Consider the following 18821-nt stretch of genomic DNA (forward strand, 5'->3'; position numbering starts at 1 on the left):
AGGGGCTGAACCACGCGGCCCTCGTCTGATCTCACAGCTCGTCCTTGTGTGGCCTCAGCTGCATCAGAGCGCCACTTCTCCCCAGGTTCACCAGAGGAAACACCACTGCACACAATGCTTTTCCTCCCAGCTGCTGCTCTGTGCTGTCTGTGTTCAGGTGAGTGTTTCCAGCCAATCAGGAGCCAGCAAACTCCACCTGGAACAAACACTGTCACACTGACCTTCATCTATCTGTCTGTGTCTCTACAGCGCTGGTTGCCATGGCAGCAGACCTGATTCAGGAGGATTTAACATTGACCAGAGAGAGTTGGTGAAATGGTTTCCTTCAGCTGTCGAGGAACTGACCAGTGTGACAGAGATAATGTGTACTGGTACCAGATGAAAGACACAGAAACATTCACAAGGATTCTGTTTATTTATAGGAGAAAAGGTCGATTTTATTCAGATGACAATCATCCTCAGAAAAGAAGATTTCTCAGCTTTGAGAAAACAGAACGTCTGTGAGTTGGTGATCACAAAAATAAAACTCCTCCATTCAGCCACCTACTACTGCTCCTGTTGGAAGGAGGTCTCCACAGTGAGAAATGATCCCTGCAGCCTGAACAAAAACCAGCAGATGTCAAATAGTGTTTGTTACAGGAAAGAGCAGTAAACCACAGCCCAGGTTCACATATTTCACCTCCAAAAGCTATCCAGCATATTTCATGTCTATATATAATATATATAATTCAGTTATAATTCACCTGTAATACATTTCGATTGGTCTTATTTACATTATAATATATTAGTTATAACATTACTTGGACATAATTCATGATTAAACAATCACATTTTTCAATTTGATGGTAAACACAAACAATCATCTCTATAATCTCTATTTAAACTACAAATGAAGATTAGAGAAACACAACATTGAGTTTCCTGGTTCATAATTTGGTCTCAACTGATTCATTCAGCAGCAGACAGGTTTTTGTATTAGTGTATTTCACTGTGGGAGGATCCAGTGGATCCAACAGATACCTGATCTTTGGCTCTGGAACTGAACTCTACGTAACAGGTAAGATTAAATATCCATTTTCCTTCTGTTGTTTTATTGTATAGGCTTTTAAGTTTTCTCAGTCTTCTTAAAACCTTAAAGTAATGAGAGGCACTCAGCAGTGATGTTGTAACTCTGCTCTGTGTTCCCATCAGCTGCTGTTTAGTCAAACCTCACACTGGGTTTCTTGTCTCTCCACTGGAAGAAATTAAAATTCTAGATGAATGATTGTGGTGGATTTTCTTGCTCTGTTTATCAGATGAAAGTAAATTTAAGAGACGAGCAGGTATCCTCAAGTTCAGTTGTCCAGAGTTGATTTTAATATTCAAATTCAAATGCAGTTAACAAACATTAGTATAACATCATTGAAAATATGTTTAATGTTTCTGAAATGTTATTTATTTGTGTGGTATGTGATTTTAATGTATTTTAATGTACAGTAAGCCTATAGTAAATATTGTACAGTGATGAATAGATTTGCATTGTAATGTTGTTGAATATTGTTAATTTGTATGATTCAAAATATATTTTGTATTGCAGAAAATTAAAAGAAATATGTCATATGAAATAAATATTTCATCACAGGTTTTTACAAGTTTAATTATTTTACAAAATATATTTACAATCAGATAATCATATAGAAATACATTTGTCCACCATGTATGTACAATATTACATCAAGGTACATTCAAAATCAAAATTAAATATATTAGTATATCATTAATAATATAATATAATATATTAAAGTATATGGTGGTTTACATTCTGTATTAAGGTGCCCCCGAGAATATTTTTGAGGACTACTTTTGCATTCCCTCGCAATAAAGTTTGCATTTTCTTGCAACACTGTTGCATTACCTAGTGATATTTTATGTTCCGTTGCAGTATGTTTTGCGTTCTCTCAGAGTAAAGTTTGCAGTCTCTTGCAATACTTCTCATTCTCTCGCAGTATTTTTGTGTTACCTCGCAATATGTGTTAAGTACTCTCACTACTCTTTAATACTTTTGCGATCTCTCACAATACTACTCTATACTTCTCTTCTTCTTATATTGCTTCTGAGCCATAGCTGTGTGTTCAGCTGCTCCCAGTGCAATGCCCCAGAATGGATCAGCTCATTGAATTTTACTTTACAAAAGTATTGCAAGAGAACACAAAACTTATTGTGAAGTAAGGTGAAATATTGCAAGAGAATGCAAAACATATTGGTAGGAAACATAAAAGATATTGCGAGGTAGCGCAAAATATATTGTAAGAGAACACAAAACATTTTGTGTAGTAATGCGAGATACTGCAAGAGAACGCAGAGAAAAGCTAAATATTACGAGGTTACTCAAAATACATTGCAAACGACTGCAAAATACTGCTGATAACGCAAATATTTTAGATATATTTATTTTACTATAAGATATATTTTCTGAAAAATAGATTCACAATGTTTTAAGGTAAACAATGCAACTGATTGTGATCAATATACTTTATATCGGGCTAATTGGAAAGATAATAGTTTAAATCTAATTTTTATTTGCATTTATATATTGTATAAAGCATTTTATATGTATAACATGATATAAAGCATAAACATAGTCTCTATTAATATTGAATGTCATATAATGTAATTTGATTGTATATATTATTACTGCATAAGTTATATTTACCATCATATAAATGTAGTTACTTTTAAATTATGAAAATGATAATATTAGAATATCAGAATGTTAATATATAGTGCTGGAAGCTGCTGTTGCTGCTGTAAAATATATGCTGGTAAACAAATGTTTTTTAGCATAAGATATGTTATATCAGAGTAATTGGATAGATTGGTTAATAAACAGTGCTGGAAGCTGCTGTTGACTGTGTGAATGTGTGTCTGTGCTGCTTGTTGCTGCTGTCAAACTTCAGATAAGCAGGTAGTGAAGCCCGTGGTGAGCGTGTACCCAGCAGCATCCAGAGCCCACCATGAGGGGAAGAGCTCCCTGCTGTGTGTGGCCTCAAACATGTTTCCTCCTCTGGTCCGCTTCTCCTGGAAAAGACGAAAGGATAATGGTCCTCTGGAGGAGCTGGCACCTGCTGAGGAGGAGCAGGCACCTGCTGAGGAGGAGCAGCTGGAGCTCAGAGAGTCGGGACGCACCGCCGCCATCAGAGTGATTGATCAGGACGCTCTCTACACTATAAATACCGCTGCTACGTCCAGCACGAGGGGGGGGAAGTGAAGGCCCAAACAGAACAAGGTAATGAAGGCTTGGTGACTGTGTTCAGCAGAGATTCAGCTTCATGTGGAGACGCTGTCAAAGAGAGCAGAGGAGCAGAGGACTGACATTTCTTTCTGACTCCTTTTCTGTTTCAGAGGTTTCTGCTCTTCCACAACCAGCAGCCCCTGTCCAATCCTGGTACACAGAGAGGCAGCTCTGTCTGATGTACACAGTGCTGATAGTGAAGGGTCTGGTGTACTGCAGTGGACTCTCTCTGCTCAGCATCTTTAGAAAGGGACCGTCCTCTGACCACACTGAAGAGACTGACTGACTGACTCTCCCCAGCAGCTTCAACTTCTCACCATCTGCTAATGCCTGAAGAGAAAGTCCAGAGCCGGTCCCTGAAGTACAGAATCTGAGAAGCCCATTATCTCAGACTGAGAGTTCATAATCTTCCTCTTTTAAAACAAATAATGAAATTATCCAGCCAGCAAGTCCTGTCTGCAAAGCCAAAGCCTGAAGTTCACAAAACTGTCCAGATCTGAACAGCAGATAAGAGGCTCTCTAAGAACTCAATGTTCAGTAGTTTTGTAATGAAATGCTTATTTTATATTGAATATTTCTGTTGATTTTCTTTTTGCTTCAATTTCAAAGACTGTTAAACATTTAACAAAATTTGTTATTCTTATTCTTATTTTTATTAGAAATAGTGGTAGTACTTAGTCTATTTGTCTGAATTAATGCGCAGTTTCAATAAAATAAACTAAAACATTTAAATTTGGACAATATATAACTTTTATTTTCTAGAAACTACAAACTTTAAATCATGTGATTAAATATCTATAACAGAATTTTTACCTTCAAAATCTCAACTAAATTTTTCTTTACAATGTTTTCTTGAAATAGTTTATGCATTTAAATATAAAACATATATGATGGATGGTCGTCATTGTTGGTCTCTGGGCTCAGTTAAACTCTGTGTGGGTGGAGGGCTCAGTGGAAAAAAAGTTTCAAGACAACAAGAGAAAAGACAAACAGCTACAGAGAGGGAGAGGAGTTGATGAGTGTGTACAGCAGCAGATATGAATCTGTTCTCAGTGGTTAATCAGCACTTCCTTTCCTGCAGCAGACGGGCTGTGTGGGTTTCTGCTCTGTAGCCTCCTCACCGCTAGCTGCACTTTTTCACATTAATACCACACTGACAGTTACAACCGTCGACTTTGGTTAAAGAATCATTCCAGGAAGTTCAGTTTGATTTCAGCGCTCAGTACTCACTGTCTCAGCTTTGATCTGTGTTATTAATCTGTGAGAGAAACAATATTATATATAACAACTCAAATCCTGAACTCAGAGCTGAGAGGCTGAAATAAAAGGAGATATATTCAACCTCCTGCAGTCTGCTCTGATCCTCACACTGATTCTAACAGATTCTTGTTTAGCTCTGTGAGTTTTAATGGCGGTTGGCATCCAAAAATGTTGCATTATCACCACCCAGTGCAAATAAAAAGTACAATCCCAACCCAAGGTATTCCATGAAAAAACCTTGTCCATTCTATAACTCAGACTCAATTGTCTGAGTTGGTGCCAGTCCTTCTCTTGGTGTAATGCAGGGTGCGAATTACCGGGGAGCCAGGGGAGTTCATCTGCCCTTAGTAAGACATCAGCTCTAAAAGCGTGATTTGTGATATTTTGGGAGGTCTCTAAAATATTGACAGCATACTTTATTGCCATTAATCTCTATATTTCTCTATCACCATGGATCATGCGGAGCGTCAGATCACAGACGGTCTACAGCGGGTCTCCTGGCCCTGGCTCTGTACGCTCCTCCGCCCCACTTCTCCGGTACAGGTCGTGTCTCTAGTACGACTGACACGCTGTGAATGGTTCGTGATCGTTCCCTCTGGCTGGATGAATATTACGCATGATCCATGTAGGCCTACTACTGCAGCTGGGGGCTCCCCACAGCGCCACGCAACTTTCTAAATTCTTCCCTCACGCAGAGAAAAGTAAGGTCAGGTTGCAAACAAGCGTAACTGTAGCAAAATAGCTGCATATAATAATAATAATAATAATTAATTAATTATATAATTATAACACAGATGCTGAGATTTTTCTGTTTATTGAGAAAGCTACACTGAAAGAATTTGAGTCATGTCACAATTTAAGGTGGAAATAAACAAGAGCATCAAAATAAAAATATGCCACAGAATTTATACTCAGCAAATATATACGTTTTGTTGGGGAAAAGGGTTTAAATGGCATGACATATATAATTATCTCCTCAAGGCACCACTCTTAAACAATAGAGAAAGTGATGCCCAAATACCTAATTCAGTCTCAGGAAATACACTAAACTTTAATGTTGGCAATCCGAGTATAACAAAATAATATAATATTATAATAAAAAGTGGGTTAAAGGATTTGGATTTCTATGTAGAGGAGGTTGGCAATATATTCACTCTATATTAAAAGAAACCAGCATGTATATACTCAAGTATTTATTTAACAAGGTAAACAAAGCAAAACACACAAGACCAAACTAACTTAAATGCACTAACCTTCAGAAGATTAGACACTTGCTGCATGTGACTAGTTTTAAATCCAGACTAAGAACATTTATGTTCACCTTTAGTTTCTGCTAGACTGCAAACATTTTGAGAGAAAGAGACATGTCAAATAATTGCTATTACTAACTTAAATGCACTAAACAAACACTAGATGAAGACAAAGAGATGAGCATGTGTCATAAGGACAGTGTGTGTGTGTGTGTGTGTGTGTGTGACTTTGTCCTGTATATGTGTGGTTGTTTAAGGACAAATCAAAAGTATATTTATGTTAATGTGTTAATCTGACCCTGTTCTCAGAGGTTGCCGCTGGCTAATTGAGTTCAATGGCTCACATGATAAAGATTCAGTTATTATCACAAATTAACAACTTGATGTGTGAGGTGTACACATGTGTTTATGTTTTTAGGATGACTGTATGTAACCCGTGCATAAAAGATATATTTAAACAACACAACACTTCATAACTAACATTTCTAACTGCTGATCAAAGTGATCAGTGAGTAAGATGGCGAGCAGAAAACAGTCAGTCAGCATGTGTGCAGCCGGTGGACGGTCCCTTGTTTCTGAGGATTCACAGCAGAGGGAGTCCACAGCAGTACACCAGACTCTTCACTATCAGCACTGTGTACAGCAGCCAGAGCAGCTTCACCCTGCACTGAGACTGGAAGGACACTGATGGTGGTCGTGATGGTGGACATGATGGTGGACATGATGGTGGACGTGATGGTGGACGTGATGGTGGACGTGATGGTGGAGGTGATGTCTTTGCAGAAACCTCTGAAACAGAAAAGGAGTCAGAAAGAAATGTCAGTCCTCTGAAGCTAAATCTCTGCTGAACACAGTCACCAAGTCTTCATTACCTTGATTTATTTTGGCCTCCACTTCCCCCCCCTCGTGCTGGACGTAGCAGCGGTAATTATATGCGTTGCGAGCGTCCTGATCAATGACTCTGATGGCGGCAATGCATCCCAACTGTCTGAGCTCCCGCTGCTCCTCCTCACCAGGTGCAAGCTCCTCCTGAAGACCATTATCCTTTATTCTTTTCCAGGAGAACCGGACCGGAGGAGGAAACATGTCCGCAGCCACACACATTAGGGAGCTCTTCTCCTCCTGTCCTTTTCTGGATTCTGCTGGGTACACGCTCACCACGGGCTTCACTACCGGCTCATCTGAAGTTTGACAGCAGCAACAAGCAGCACAGACACACATTCACACAGTCAACAGCAGCTTCCAGCACTGCATTCAGTCTGATCCTGGAAACTACATGGACTCTGATCACTGAGCTCCTCATCAATACAGCACACAGTTCACTACATGGACTGGATTCACCTTCATATCACACAAACGCATCATGTAATGTTTAATAATATTAATGAAATTATATGTGGAAAGAAATGAAAGCCTGGAGGTAGCCTTCAGCAGCTGTATGACACTGGGCATTTAAGTAACTCTGGTGTAACCCATCCGCCATCATGTAATGTACTGATTTCAACCCAAACACGAAGGAGTTTTTTGTAACCTAACAGCATACATACCTCATATTATTGTCACGAATCCCCGGCAGTGACTCCAGTATGCGAATGAGTGCTTTGTGTTTTTGATTATTTTCTATGGTTGCATGCTGGGAGCTTGGTGTGTTTTGTTTTGTCTGACGTGTCTTGCTCTGTTTCTGCCAAGCTAGCTTCAACCTGTTTTTTTCAGCCACAGGCATCCTCTGTTGAGCCGCTGCCTCTGCCTCTGCGTTTGCTACCCTCTTGCCGCCCAGACAAATCTCCAACTCAGCCTCAGCAGTTAGAGCGTATTATATAATTACTAAAGAAACTAACAAAATCTCTTTTTAACTTTTACAACACAATTAAACACAACTACATGGGTTTGTTCTGAAATGTTCGGATATTTCAAATGTGAATATTGATAATTTTCATAACATAAGATAAAGTAAAACTTTAGATATTCCCCAGGAAATATTTAAATATATTATTATAATTCAATCCTTAATATAATATCTGCAGTATCTGACATTTATAGCAATTGTAAGTTGCTTTGGATAAAAGCGTCAGCTGAATGATTATCAGAATAGAAAGAAATTTGAGGTGTTCATTATACAACACAAGTAAAGGTTGTACAATGAAAGCAAAGTTACATACATGTATCTTGAATCATGTTAAATATAATAAATATTACTTTTTTAAAAATGGGTTTTATTGTAATATCATATTCAATATCAATATGAATGTTTGCCTTCATGTATAAATATATCTTTTACTAAAAGACATGTACCATCATATAGAATACAATTATCATGTTACATATTACTCATTAATTATCTAATGAAACATTTAAACACACGTTTAAAGTTTTATGCTATATAAAATATGTTTACTGACATATTTTGTTTAATATACAATAAACATGATACAGTACTGAATCACTGAGAGGATCAAATGCTGTTTGCAACTTTTTCAGTTTCTTCCTTTTTCTAAATGAATCAGTTTTGACTCGTGCAGAAATAAAGAATAACTTCAGTTGTGTGAGATTTAAAGATTTTTTCAGGAATTATGAACTTTGTGTGACAATAGCTGCACGGCTGCAAGAACTCTACTAATTATGAACAAACTAATATTTGAAGCCTGAAGCAGCAGAAACTCATTAAAAACACATTTTAACTTGTTCAATAAAACAACTGAAGGAAAATAAATGTTTATTCTTACCTGTTACATACAGTTTAGTTCCAGAGCCAAAGATGAAGTAGAGGTTTCCTCCCACAGTGAAACAGAGTAATACAAAAACCTGTCAGCTGCTGAATGTGTCAGCTGAGGTGAACGAGTCCAGATGATGAACCAGGATCATATTTCAGCTGCATGATGTGTTTCTCTAATGTTCATATCAACATGACTGTCTCTTCTTTTATTGTCTTTTTAGACACACTAGCAGTGTTGCTCTGTGGATGCTGATGTCTGCTGGTCCACTACTTTAGTCCAGTTGGATTGGACCTGGACCAAAAGATGGATTGACATGTTGTTCAGACATTCTTGGTCCTCAGAGGATTCACTTCATGGCACCAGCCCTCCGCAACCCTGTAACAGGAGAATTTGTTGACAATGGATGGATGGATTGACTCATCTTGTACCACCAGCAGGTTGATGTTTTTGGTTCAGACTAAAATATCCCTACTATTGAATTGATTACCATTTATTATGGTCCAGTACACATTTTCCCTCAGGATCAACTGAAATAACTTTTGTGATCCTCCACTTTTTTGGGAAGTTTTTCCTGATCTGAATTGATCAACAGAGGGGGTCGTACGCTGCACAGATTGTAAAGCTTCTTGAGGCAAATGTAGGATTTGTGATATTGGACTATATAAATAAAACTGACTTGAAAGCCTCAGTTGTAACATGTGTGTAGTGCTAATTAGCAAATGTCAGTGTGAGGCAGCAGCCTGATTGAAACACGAAAAGGGTGCAAGTCTATTCCTCAGAAAAATCTCACTATTTGTCACTTGCAGGACGCCATAGTTCTGAAATTCAGTACAATGTTTTTAAAAATGACTTTGCACTATCCCATAAGCAAATTGGCAAACTTAGAAGGGAGGCCTGTAATGGAGACAGTTTGAAAGACTACCATCAAACATCAAATCTACCCTTCATTAGTTAAAACATCTTGTTAGTGTTTACTTGTTAGTCTCAAGAGGTTGCTTTGCTTGCTAACCAAACGGGATTTCAACACCTCCACAGCACCAAAACTGCTCTTATTGAACTTCTAAAAGAGATTCGGACCATGGCAAAATTTCAGTACTGGTATTATTCAATCTTAGTCCCGCATTTGACAATGTTGGCCACTCAGTACATCTAGACAGGTTGGGAAATTGGGTTGGGCTTTATAGCACAGTCTAAAGTTGGTTCAAGTCATAAAGTCACAAGTCAGGAATTATTATGTTTCCATTGGCAACTAATTATCTGAGCTAGCTAACATGACGTCTCTATTCAAACTACATGCTCCTGTGAGGCCAAACCTTGCATAATAACAATATTGTCTACCATAGTCATGCGGAAGACATTCACACACTGAGCCTAAGAGCTCAAACAGAAACTAACATTCATACACAGGTGGAACAGCCACCAGGGGCAATTCAGTATCTTGCCGAAGGACACTTCGACATGCAGCCTGGAGGAGCCAGGGATTGAACTTTCCTTCCGATTAACGGGCAACCCGCTCTACCCCCTGAACCATAGCCGCCCAATATATCATGTCCACAGTAGTGCAGAAAAAAGAGCAGGCCAGGCTGTACCTTCTGGTCGGCTGTATAATACGCTGTTCATATTCTGTCAAACTCATTTTGGTGACTACATAACTTTGTTTTTAACTATCTCACACATATTCACATACATGGCACTTACAGTAGCATAGAAAACTTGCGGTTAACACTGTGAAACATTGTGAAACCACCTGGTTAGGTTTAGGCAACAGAACCTCTTGGTTAGGTATAGGAAAACATCATGTTTTGGATTAAAAGTGTTTGAAAGTCTTGTCTTTGGCTCACCTGTCCACCCCAACCACCTTCTTATTGGACTTTTCTCTCATTTATATACTTTACCTGCTTTCAGCGTTCATAAATGAAGCTACATGGCTTCCCCCAGTGTGTTGAACAAGACTGCTTTTGAGCCAAGGAAACCCTTTTATCATGACTCAAAGGGCTGGACCAAATCTGCATGACTGAACGTACATTTTTGTTTGGTTGAATATTTTGAATAATATTTTTTTTGTGTGTGTGTGTGTCTTGATTTCGGCAAAAAGTAAGACTAACACCCCATCTGCATCTTCTGCAGGGGGGAGCGACCACCGCTGCCAAGAGGTTCTCCTGTCATGCAGCAAACAGCACCAGCTACACTGAGTTTTGCTTTCACACTCTCCGTTTGGACTGATTGAACTTTCGACCAAACAACTGCACCAAGACTCCCTGTCTCTGAAACCCAAAAATCAAGCTAGAAATCTTGGTGTTTTTATGGACTCATCAAATCAAGTCAGTAACAAAATCAGCCTACTATCACTTTAAAAACATAGCAAGACTTCTAGGACTTCAAACAAAACTTGTTCACTTAGCACTTCAGCTTGTACAGAACACTGCTGCCTTTCTAACAAAGTTCTAACAAAGACCAGAACAATTGAACACATGATACCATTTTAAAATCCCTGCATGTGTGTCAGAGAATGGATTTCAAAATACTGCAGCTCACCTATAAATCACTAAATGTTTTAGGGCCAAAATGTATCACTGAAATGTTTTATGATATGAACACCCTAGTCCCGAGGTCACTAGTAGGCGGACTATGGTCAGGGTCCGGACCCAGCCACCGTTTTCTCTGGACGCAGATTTATAGCAGAGCATTACTACGTCATGACGAAGCGTTTCTATTTTAACCCGCGCAGCAATTCTAGCATTTACTGTCCTGGTTTAACGGCCCAGGAAACTCACCGACCAATTGCATGTGTTCCAATAATCTCATTTGATACTTCTCAGCCAATCAAATCTATGCATTCTGATACGCTTTACGAGTCAAGCCAGCGAGCGAGAGACACACTGGGAGAGAGGAGACGAGATTCTTTAGATTCTTACATGTACATCCTTCTCACAGGCAGTTCAAAACCAGAATATCTCACATGATCGCCGACTGACGCCAATGTGACGCACCACTACGAGACAAAGCACAAATCTTTGGAGCAAACATACCTTCTCAAATCTGAACTGAGGGAATTGAAAATACAATCCTAGCTGGCAGGACAAGCTAGAGCTCTTTGCATGGGGAAATTTCTCCATCTGGACCTCTTTAGTCCCTCAGGTCTGTTGACTGCTTCCAGAGTCAATACAAAACACGAAGAAGCAGCATTTAGCTACTACGCAGAAAAAACCTGGAATAAACTTTCAGAAGTTTTGAGACTTGCTCCAAATCCAGACTAAGAAAGTTTATGTTCACCATTTCCTTCTGTTAGACTACAAATCTAAGAGAGAAAGAGACCTGTCAAATAATTGTAGCATTGTGATGACTGGAGGGGAACTAGATTTTTATTGTTGTTAAATTATCAAATAAGTTTTGATTATATTCTTCTTCTTTAATTTAAATATATTTTATGTAGTGTTGTAGTACTTGAGACCGGTCTTGGTCTTAAGACCACTTTTTGATGGTCTTGGTCTCATTTTCGACTCGACTGCATTTGTACTCGGTCTTGTCTCGGTCTTGGACATTGAGGAATCAGGATTTTAGACTCTAACTTTGGAAATAACAATAAATTGCTTTTGCATTGACTGATTTATTTGTTAAAATCCTAACTTTGATAGGATTTAACACGTATTGCTTCAAATGAAACCAATAACCCTAATTAAAAATGTGTTGTTACCGTAAAGACTGTCCCCCCTCCTCACTATGGTAGGCATGGAAAATGAGTGTTGAATAAAGATGCTTATGTTGATTTCAGCTCTTACTGTTTGTATCTGGGTGTGTTAATGGGAATGAGGATTTTTCAGATAAATATGAGAAGTACCGGTGATCCCATTCCACATTTTACTGTGTCATGTAAGATGGAGTACCGGTCTCCCACAGTCTTGGTGTCAACTTGGTCTGAGCCCCTAAAAGTCTTGGTCTTGTCTCGGGCTCGTTAAACTCTGGTCTTGGTCTTGACTTGGTCTCGGTTAGGGCGGTCTTGACTACAACACTAATTTTATTATTATATTATATTATTTCATATTTTATTAATTGGGTAACGTGATGTTATGTGAAAAACACCAAGTCTGTCTGTATGAATTGTGCTATTTAAATAAAGTTGCCTTGCCTTCATCTGGATTATGTGTAGTTTGTACTTGTAATGTTTCCTCTTTATCTTGTTTGCTCATTGTGCTTCTGTGCTGCTAGTTTGTCCTCACTGTGTGGAACAACAAGAAACCTGCTGGAATATCTGATCAAATAGAAATCAATAGAATATTAAAGAAATCCCTCAGCTCAGTATGTTTGTGACTCTGGCTGAGATGGAGGTGAAATATGTGAACCTGGACTGTGGTTTACTGCTCTCTTCCTGTCACAAACACTGTTTGACATCTGCTGGTTTTTGTTCAGGCTGCAAGGATCATTTCTCACTGTGGGTACCTCTCTTCCAACAGGCGCAGTAGTAGGTGGCTGAATGAGAGAGTTTAACTTTCTGGATCTGCAACTCACAGCCATTCTGTTTTCTCAAAGCTGAGAAATCATCTTCCTGAGGATGACTGTAACGTGAGCCTACGTTACAACTACTCCTACCAATCGAGAAAATCCTACTCAATGTTTCTTTAGCTTTCTTCTGGTACCAGTATACATAATCAGTGTCACACTGGTCAGTTCTCTGACAGCTGAAGGAAACAGTTTGACCAGCTCTCCTGGTCAATGTTAAATCCTTCTGAATCAGGTCTGCTGCCGTGGCAACCAGCGCTGTAGAGACACAGACAGATAGATGAAGGTCAGTGTGACAGTGTTTGTTCCAGGTGGAGTTTGCTGGCTCCTGATTGGCTGGAAACACTCACCTGAACACAGACAGCACAGAGCAGCAGCTGGGAGGAAAAGCATTGTGTGCAGTGGTGTTTCCTCTGGTGAACCTGGGGAGAAGTGGCGCTCTGATGCAGCTGAGGCCAAACAAGGACGAGCTGTGAGATCAGACGAGGGCCGCGTGGTTTCTAACGGGTCCTCAGACCTCCCATCAGCCCCTGCGGCGGACAGATAAGGCTGCTGCTGCTGATTGACAGCTCAGCTGAAGCTGCTGTGTGGTTTTCTGCTGAGTCGGAGGTTTTAAAGTGGAGAGGAATTTAGTAACTCAGACTGTTATATGTTTTTTAACTGTTGTGGTTAAAATACAATTCAAAATTTCTGTTCTGTTGCTCAGTGTCTTCATTAAAGCTATATAATATTTCACTGAGGGAAATGTTCAACCTTAGGACTGCAGTCATGTCATGAATCATTTTAGACACATTTGCTATTTTTGTAAACTTTGGGATCTCTACTAGAAAATAAAATAAAGTTGAAAGGATTAATTTGTAAAGTAAAAACCAGCGGAGGGTTCAGAAGAGTTTTAATCCAGGTCTGGTCCTTGTTGCGGAAAGCTGAAACAATTGTCCTTGGGGAAAATTGAACAAATAAATGAATTAAGACAAACCACTGTCAAGGAGAAAAAAGAGAAGTACATGAAAAAAATATCAGCTGGACGACAGGTCCTCCACCTAGAGCAGTATCAGACATCTGGCCTGGAGCAGAGGACAAATATAACTTCTAAAGCAGGGAGACTGCTTCCTCACACAGAGGTGATGAAAACTCCACTTCCCATGGGACTGGAGAGGCACAGATGTTCATACACAAACACAAACCCTGGTACGGCCTAGTGGTGAGGTTATAATCTTACGTCAGGTGACGTTTGGACTCAAGAGCAGACAGAGACAGCGAGTTGAGGTTCAAAAGAGGGTTTTAATGATAACATAGACGGTGAGTGGAACAGTGCTGATGAATTATCCAGAGCTGGTCTGCGGGGTCAAAGATAGCGTGGTTGAACTGAGGTCCAGTTATGGAGGCCTTGGCGTGGCAAACGGAAATCCCAGGCACTGAAGCAAACATAAACACGTTACTCTAGGTTCTTTCATGAAAACAAGGTAAATCACTAGACATCTTCATGACCGTGCGTAGTTACCACAAGGGTGAGAACAATCTGGCGCTGACAGTCAGGAGTACAGAGTATTTAAGCCAAGGCTTGATTGGCAGATTGTCAGCAGCTGTGCCGGAGAGCCAGGAACCTGGGAAGACCACACCCACACCACACACAGAGAGACAGACAAAACCACACTCACAAGACTGGTGACGGATAGACCGTGACATAATCTTTAACAAAGATGAACGAAATAACAACTGGATGTGAAAAAACATTGTCGTTAAATAAAAATAAAAACGAGGCTTTATTTCTGTCCATTATCAGATCACTTCTACAGCATGAGCTTTGGGTTTGGTCTGTAGTGGTTTTGTTGGCTGAACAGTAGCATGTCCTAAATCGGTCTCTCCCTCTGAATCAGAATTAACCTTGGAGCTCACAGTGTCTGATAACACAGACTGTCTACATTCCCTCTCTGACCCTGAGTGGCTGTTAAGTCTTCCATTAAAGCAGATTCAGTTCGTTTGGATGGTTTATTGTTTTGGATTCACTGGACTCAGCCACTCCTTGTAAGTTTGCTCTCTCTTAGTTGGTAATAAATATCAAGAACTGTACCTGCTCTGCTCCGTGTCTTGCCTTTGGGCTCCACATTGACCTGACAGCAACAGGACAACAAAGCACCAGGCGTCTGGTTTCCCCCAAGATGTAGTATTAAAACTGGTACTGTAATCTTCTTTTGGTCAACAACCTAAGTAGGAGGTCAGGTCAGGGTTCAGTCTTGGAAGTCCTTGGCAGACTGTAAAGAGCCAGTAAGGCTCCATCAGCCAAGCTTAGTCAGTTCAAGTGCACTGTTTTTCACTATGAATCAGGGAAAAGAGATTTATCACTCTATTCATATTTTTTAGTAATTAGGATCCCTTGTCTACAAAATCACCATCTCCCTTGTTGATAGTGATTGGTTTTGGAATAGATGGAAAAAGCTTGTGTGCATTGAGAGAGAGAGATTTACTTCCCATTGTCACGTCGTGTGCCTGCCTTGTTTAGTTCTTAGTTTTGTTATTTCAGTCTCTTCTGAATCTGTTACGTAGTCTATGTTGTTGTTTGTCTGGTTATTATCCGTCAGCTGGTGTTTAGTGTTGTTTTGGTATTTTCTGATCTCAGTTCTGTTCCAATCTCATGTATTAGTTGTTTCTGTACCATCGTGCTTCAGTTCTGTCGGTCTGCTAGATGTCATTTATGTTCTCTGCCAGTTTCATTGATTAATAGTTCTTAGTCCTGTGCCTTAGTTCATGTCTTAGTGTTCACTCCTGGTCTTTGTACTTCTGTATTTTGCCCATGTCTAATCTGAGTTCTGCTTTATCTTTGCTTCAGTCTGTGTTCCTTGTTAGTGTATTCGTGATCTGTCTGCTCTCTGATTGCATGTCCACTAAACACTTTGGGTTCCAGTTAATGTATGGTCTTGTGTTTTGCATCTGTAAGTATCTGTCTGTTGTCCCCTGCTGTCACTCTACCGGTCTGTGTGCTTGATTAGTCCCTCATGTCTTTCACCTGTGTATCCCCTCCCAGATCGTTAGTCCCTGGTGTTAAATGTTTGCTGTTTCTGTTCAGTCTCTGTTCGGTCATTGTCATGTGTCGTTTGAAGAGTGTTCTGCTTGCTTTGGAGTTACGTGTACAGTCGTGTTGGATCTTGTTAGCCACCGTTATCTGTAAGCTTAGTTTTTCCATGTTTGGATTAAACCCTGGAACTGAATCTCTGCTCTTAGTGTCTTGTGTTTGGGCTCTCACTCCTGCTTCTCACTCACCCCGAAAATCCTGACACCTGTTTTGATCCCAGATCCCAGGTTTATCCTTTGAATTGCAGTTCAGACAGACTAGCCTCGTGTGTGTCCTCTCAGCGTGCTTCTTGTGATGGACTGCAGAACGAAACCATGTGGTTGATGTAAAATTTTGAAACAGGTCGTTAGCCAATCACCAACAGAGAATGTGTGGCATGTGATGTAATCAATAATAGTACAGTGTGAAATCATGAGACCTGCAGTGCTCGTGGATGAGCTGCTGCATTTGCTGCTAGTTGGTCTATAGGACTCAGCCTCTCTCTTGCTCTGTTGGTTGGCCTTCCTCACAGGTCTTCTCTTCTGTAAAATGGGTGTGTACAGGCAGGTGGCCTTCATCTGGATTACACTTTTATTCAGTTTGTACTTTAATAGTTTCCTCTTTATCTTGTTTTCTCATTGTGCTTCTGTGCTGCTAGTTTGTCCTCACTGTGTGGAACAACAAGAAACCAGTGGCCTGCTATGAAGCGGGCTAACTGGCTTATCCAGATAACTTCGGGAGTAACTTTGCTACGTTGGGTGTAACTTTGTGATTAACCCGTATGCAAGATGGATAGGTGTTACCCGAGGTCTGTTGCCATGGCAATTTACGCTGCATCTGTAAAGTGCTCCAAGTAGGTTATCTTTGTGGTTAACTCGAGGTTACCCTGTATACGTGGACTACACACCACATCTGTACTCAGTGAGAAGTAGGCTATTAATACACACTACTTGATAAAGTATATTTAGATTGCAGCTGAAATTAAGTTGTTCTTAACACAACAGCATTACGTTCATACAGCGAGCCCTGCAGCCTCTGTGATTTAAAGGAGGAGCTCTAACTTAATTAACGGTACAGTTTCATAGATGTAGCCCATCTGTAGGATGTAATTAAAATATCCCAACTGTTTTCAAATATTTAGATTGACTATTTCACATGTCCAAGAAATATGGAGCCAGAGTGGGGTTACCTAATAGCTGAGGGAAAAATCCTAGATGAAAGTTGTACATTTACAAGAATAAAACTCAAACTCAACTCAAAAAATTAAAGTCACAAAAAATCCAAATCACTCTGGTGTTTTCTTCTGAATACGCCCAATCCACTGCAAAGTCTGTATAGTGAATGATAATATAGTGATTGTGGGCTAAACTCACAAGTTTTTCCTCACTGCTAAATCCGATTGTGAAGTCTAATTTAATTTTCGGCAGAAATGTGGCTGGCTGCACAATATTAGATTTAAAACTTCTCATATCTTGACACGGCCGAACACACCCCTTTTATGAGAACGCGCACAAACCCGAATAAAGTTAACACCAACTCAACTAACTAACATCTTATCCACCGTTGTAGTACCGATTAACAGCAGTGTAGGCGGTCAGAGTTTGTCAAGCCTGAGTTAATTCTGAGTAGGTTGAACTCCCTTCATAGTGCAGGCCACTGCTGGAATATCTGATCAAATAAATAAATCTTAAAGAAATCCCTCAGCTCAGTATGTTTGTGACTCTGGCTGAGATGGAGGTGAAATATGTGACCCTGGGCTGTGGTTTACTGCTCTCTTCCTGTCACAAACACTGTTTGACATCTGCTGGTTTTTGTTCAGGCTGCACGGATCATTTCTCACTGTGGGCGCCGCTCTTATAACAGGAGCAGTAGTAGGTGGCTGAATGAGAGGGTTTAACTGTCTGGATCTGCAGCTCACAGCCGTTCTGTTTATTCACAGCTGAGAAATCATCTTTCTGAGGATGATTGTAACCTGAATAAACTTTATTATTACTCCTATCAATACGCAGGATCCTTGTGAATGTGTCTGTGTCTTTCTTCTGGTACCAGAATACATAATCACTGTCACACTGGTCAGTTTCTCGACAGCTGAAGGAAACAGTTTCATCGACTCTCCTGGTCAATGTTAAATCCTCCTGAATCAGGTCTGCTGCCATGGCAACCAGCGCTGTAGAGACACAGACAGATAGATGAAGGTCAGTGTGACAGTGTTTGTTCCAGGTGGAGTTTGCTGGCTCCTGATTGGCTGGAAACACTCACCTGAACACAGACAGCACAGAGCAGCAGCTGGGAGGAAAAGCATTGTGTGCAGTGGTGTTTCCTCTGGTGAACCTGGGGAGAAGTGGCGCTCTGATGCAGCTGAGGCCAAACAAGGACGAGCTGTGAGATCAGACGAGGGCCGCGTGGTTTCTAACGGGTCCTCAGACCTCCCATCAGCCCCTGCGGCGGACAGATAAGGCTGCTGCTGCTGATTGACAGCTCAGCTGAAGCTGCTGTGTGGTTTTCTGTTGAGTCTGAGGTTTTAAAGAGGAGACGAATTTAGTAACTCAGATTGTCATCTGTTTTTCAACAGCTGTAATGAAGATACAAACTACCTCCACTGTGGTTTTAACCCTTAAACATCCAGTCACGTGTCAATGATTTAACTTTAATTTTCTTTCTTAATTTCAGATTTATAGAACATAGATAATGCACATTACTAATACATCAATAAATGTAATAATATGACAGAATTATCCAAAAGGCTATTTTTATATCTGCTGTCCCTGGACAGGTGTTAA

General features: G+C 40.1%; 2 pseudogenes; one reads left to right on the forward strand and one right to left on the reverse strand.

The window, feature by feature from the left end:
* The first annotated feature begins 900 nt into the window (after nt 1-900).
* On the forward strand, nt 901-4077 carry LOC119902645 (annotated as a pseudogene).
* A 1252-nt stretch (nt 4078-5329) lies between these two features.
* LOC119902646 lies at nt 5330-18535 on the reverse strand (annotated as a pseudogene).
* Between the last annotated feature and the right edge of the window lie 286 nt (nt 18536-18821).

Source organism: Micropterus salmoides, unplaced genomic scaffold, assembly GCF_014851395.1.
Source record: "Micropterus salmoides isolate LMB-PRFRI ecotype aquatic unplaced genomic scaffold, ASM1485139v1 Ms_hic_scaffold_14, whole genome shotgun sequence".
Lineage (NCBI taxonomy): Eukaryota > Metazoa > Chordata > Actinopteri > Centrarchiformes > Centrarchidae > Micropterus > Micropterus salmoides.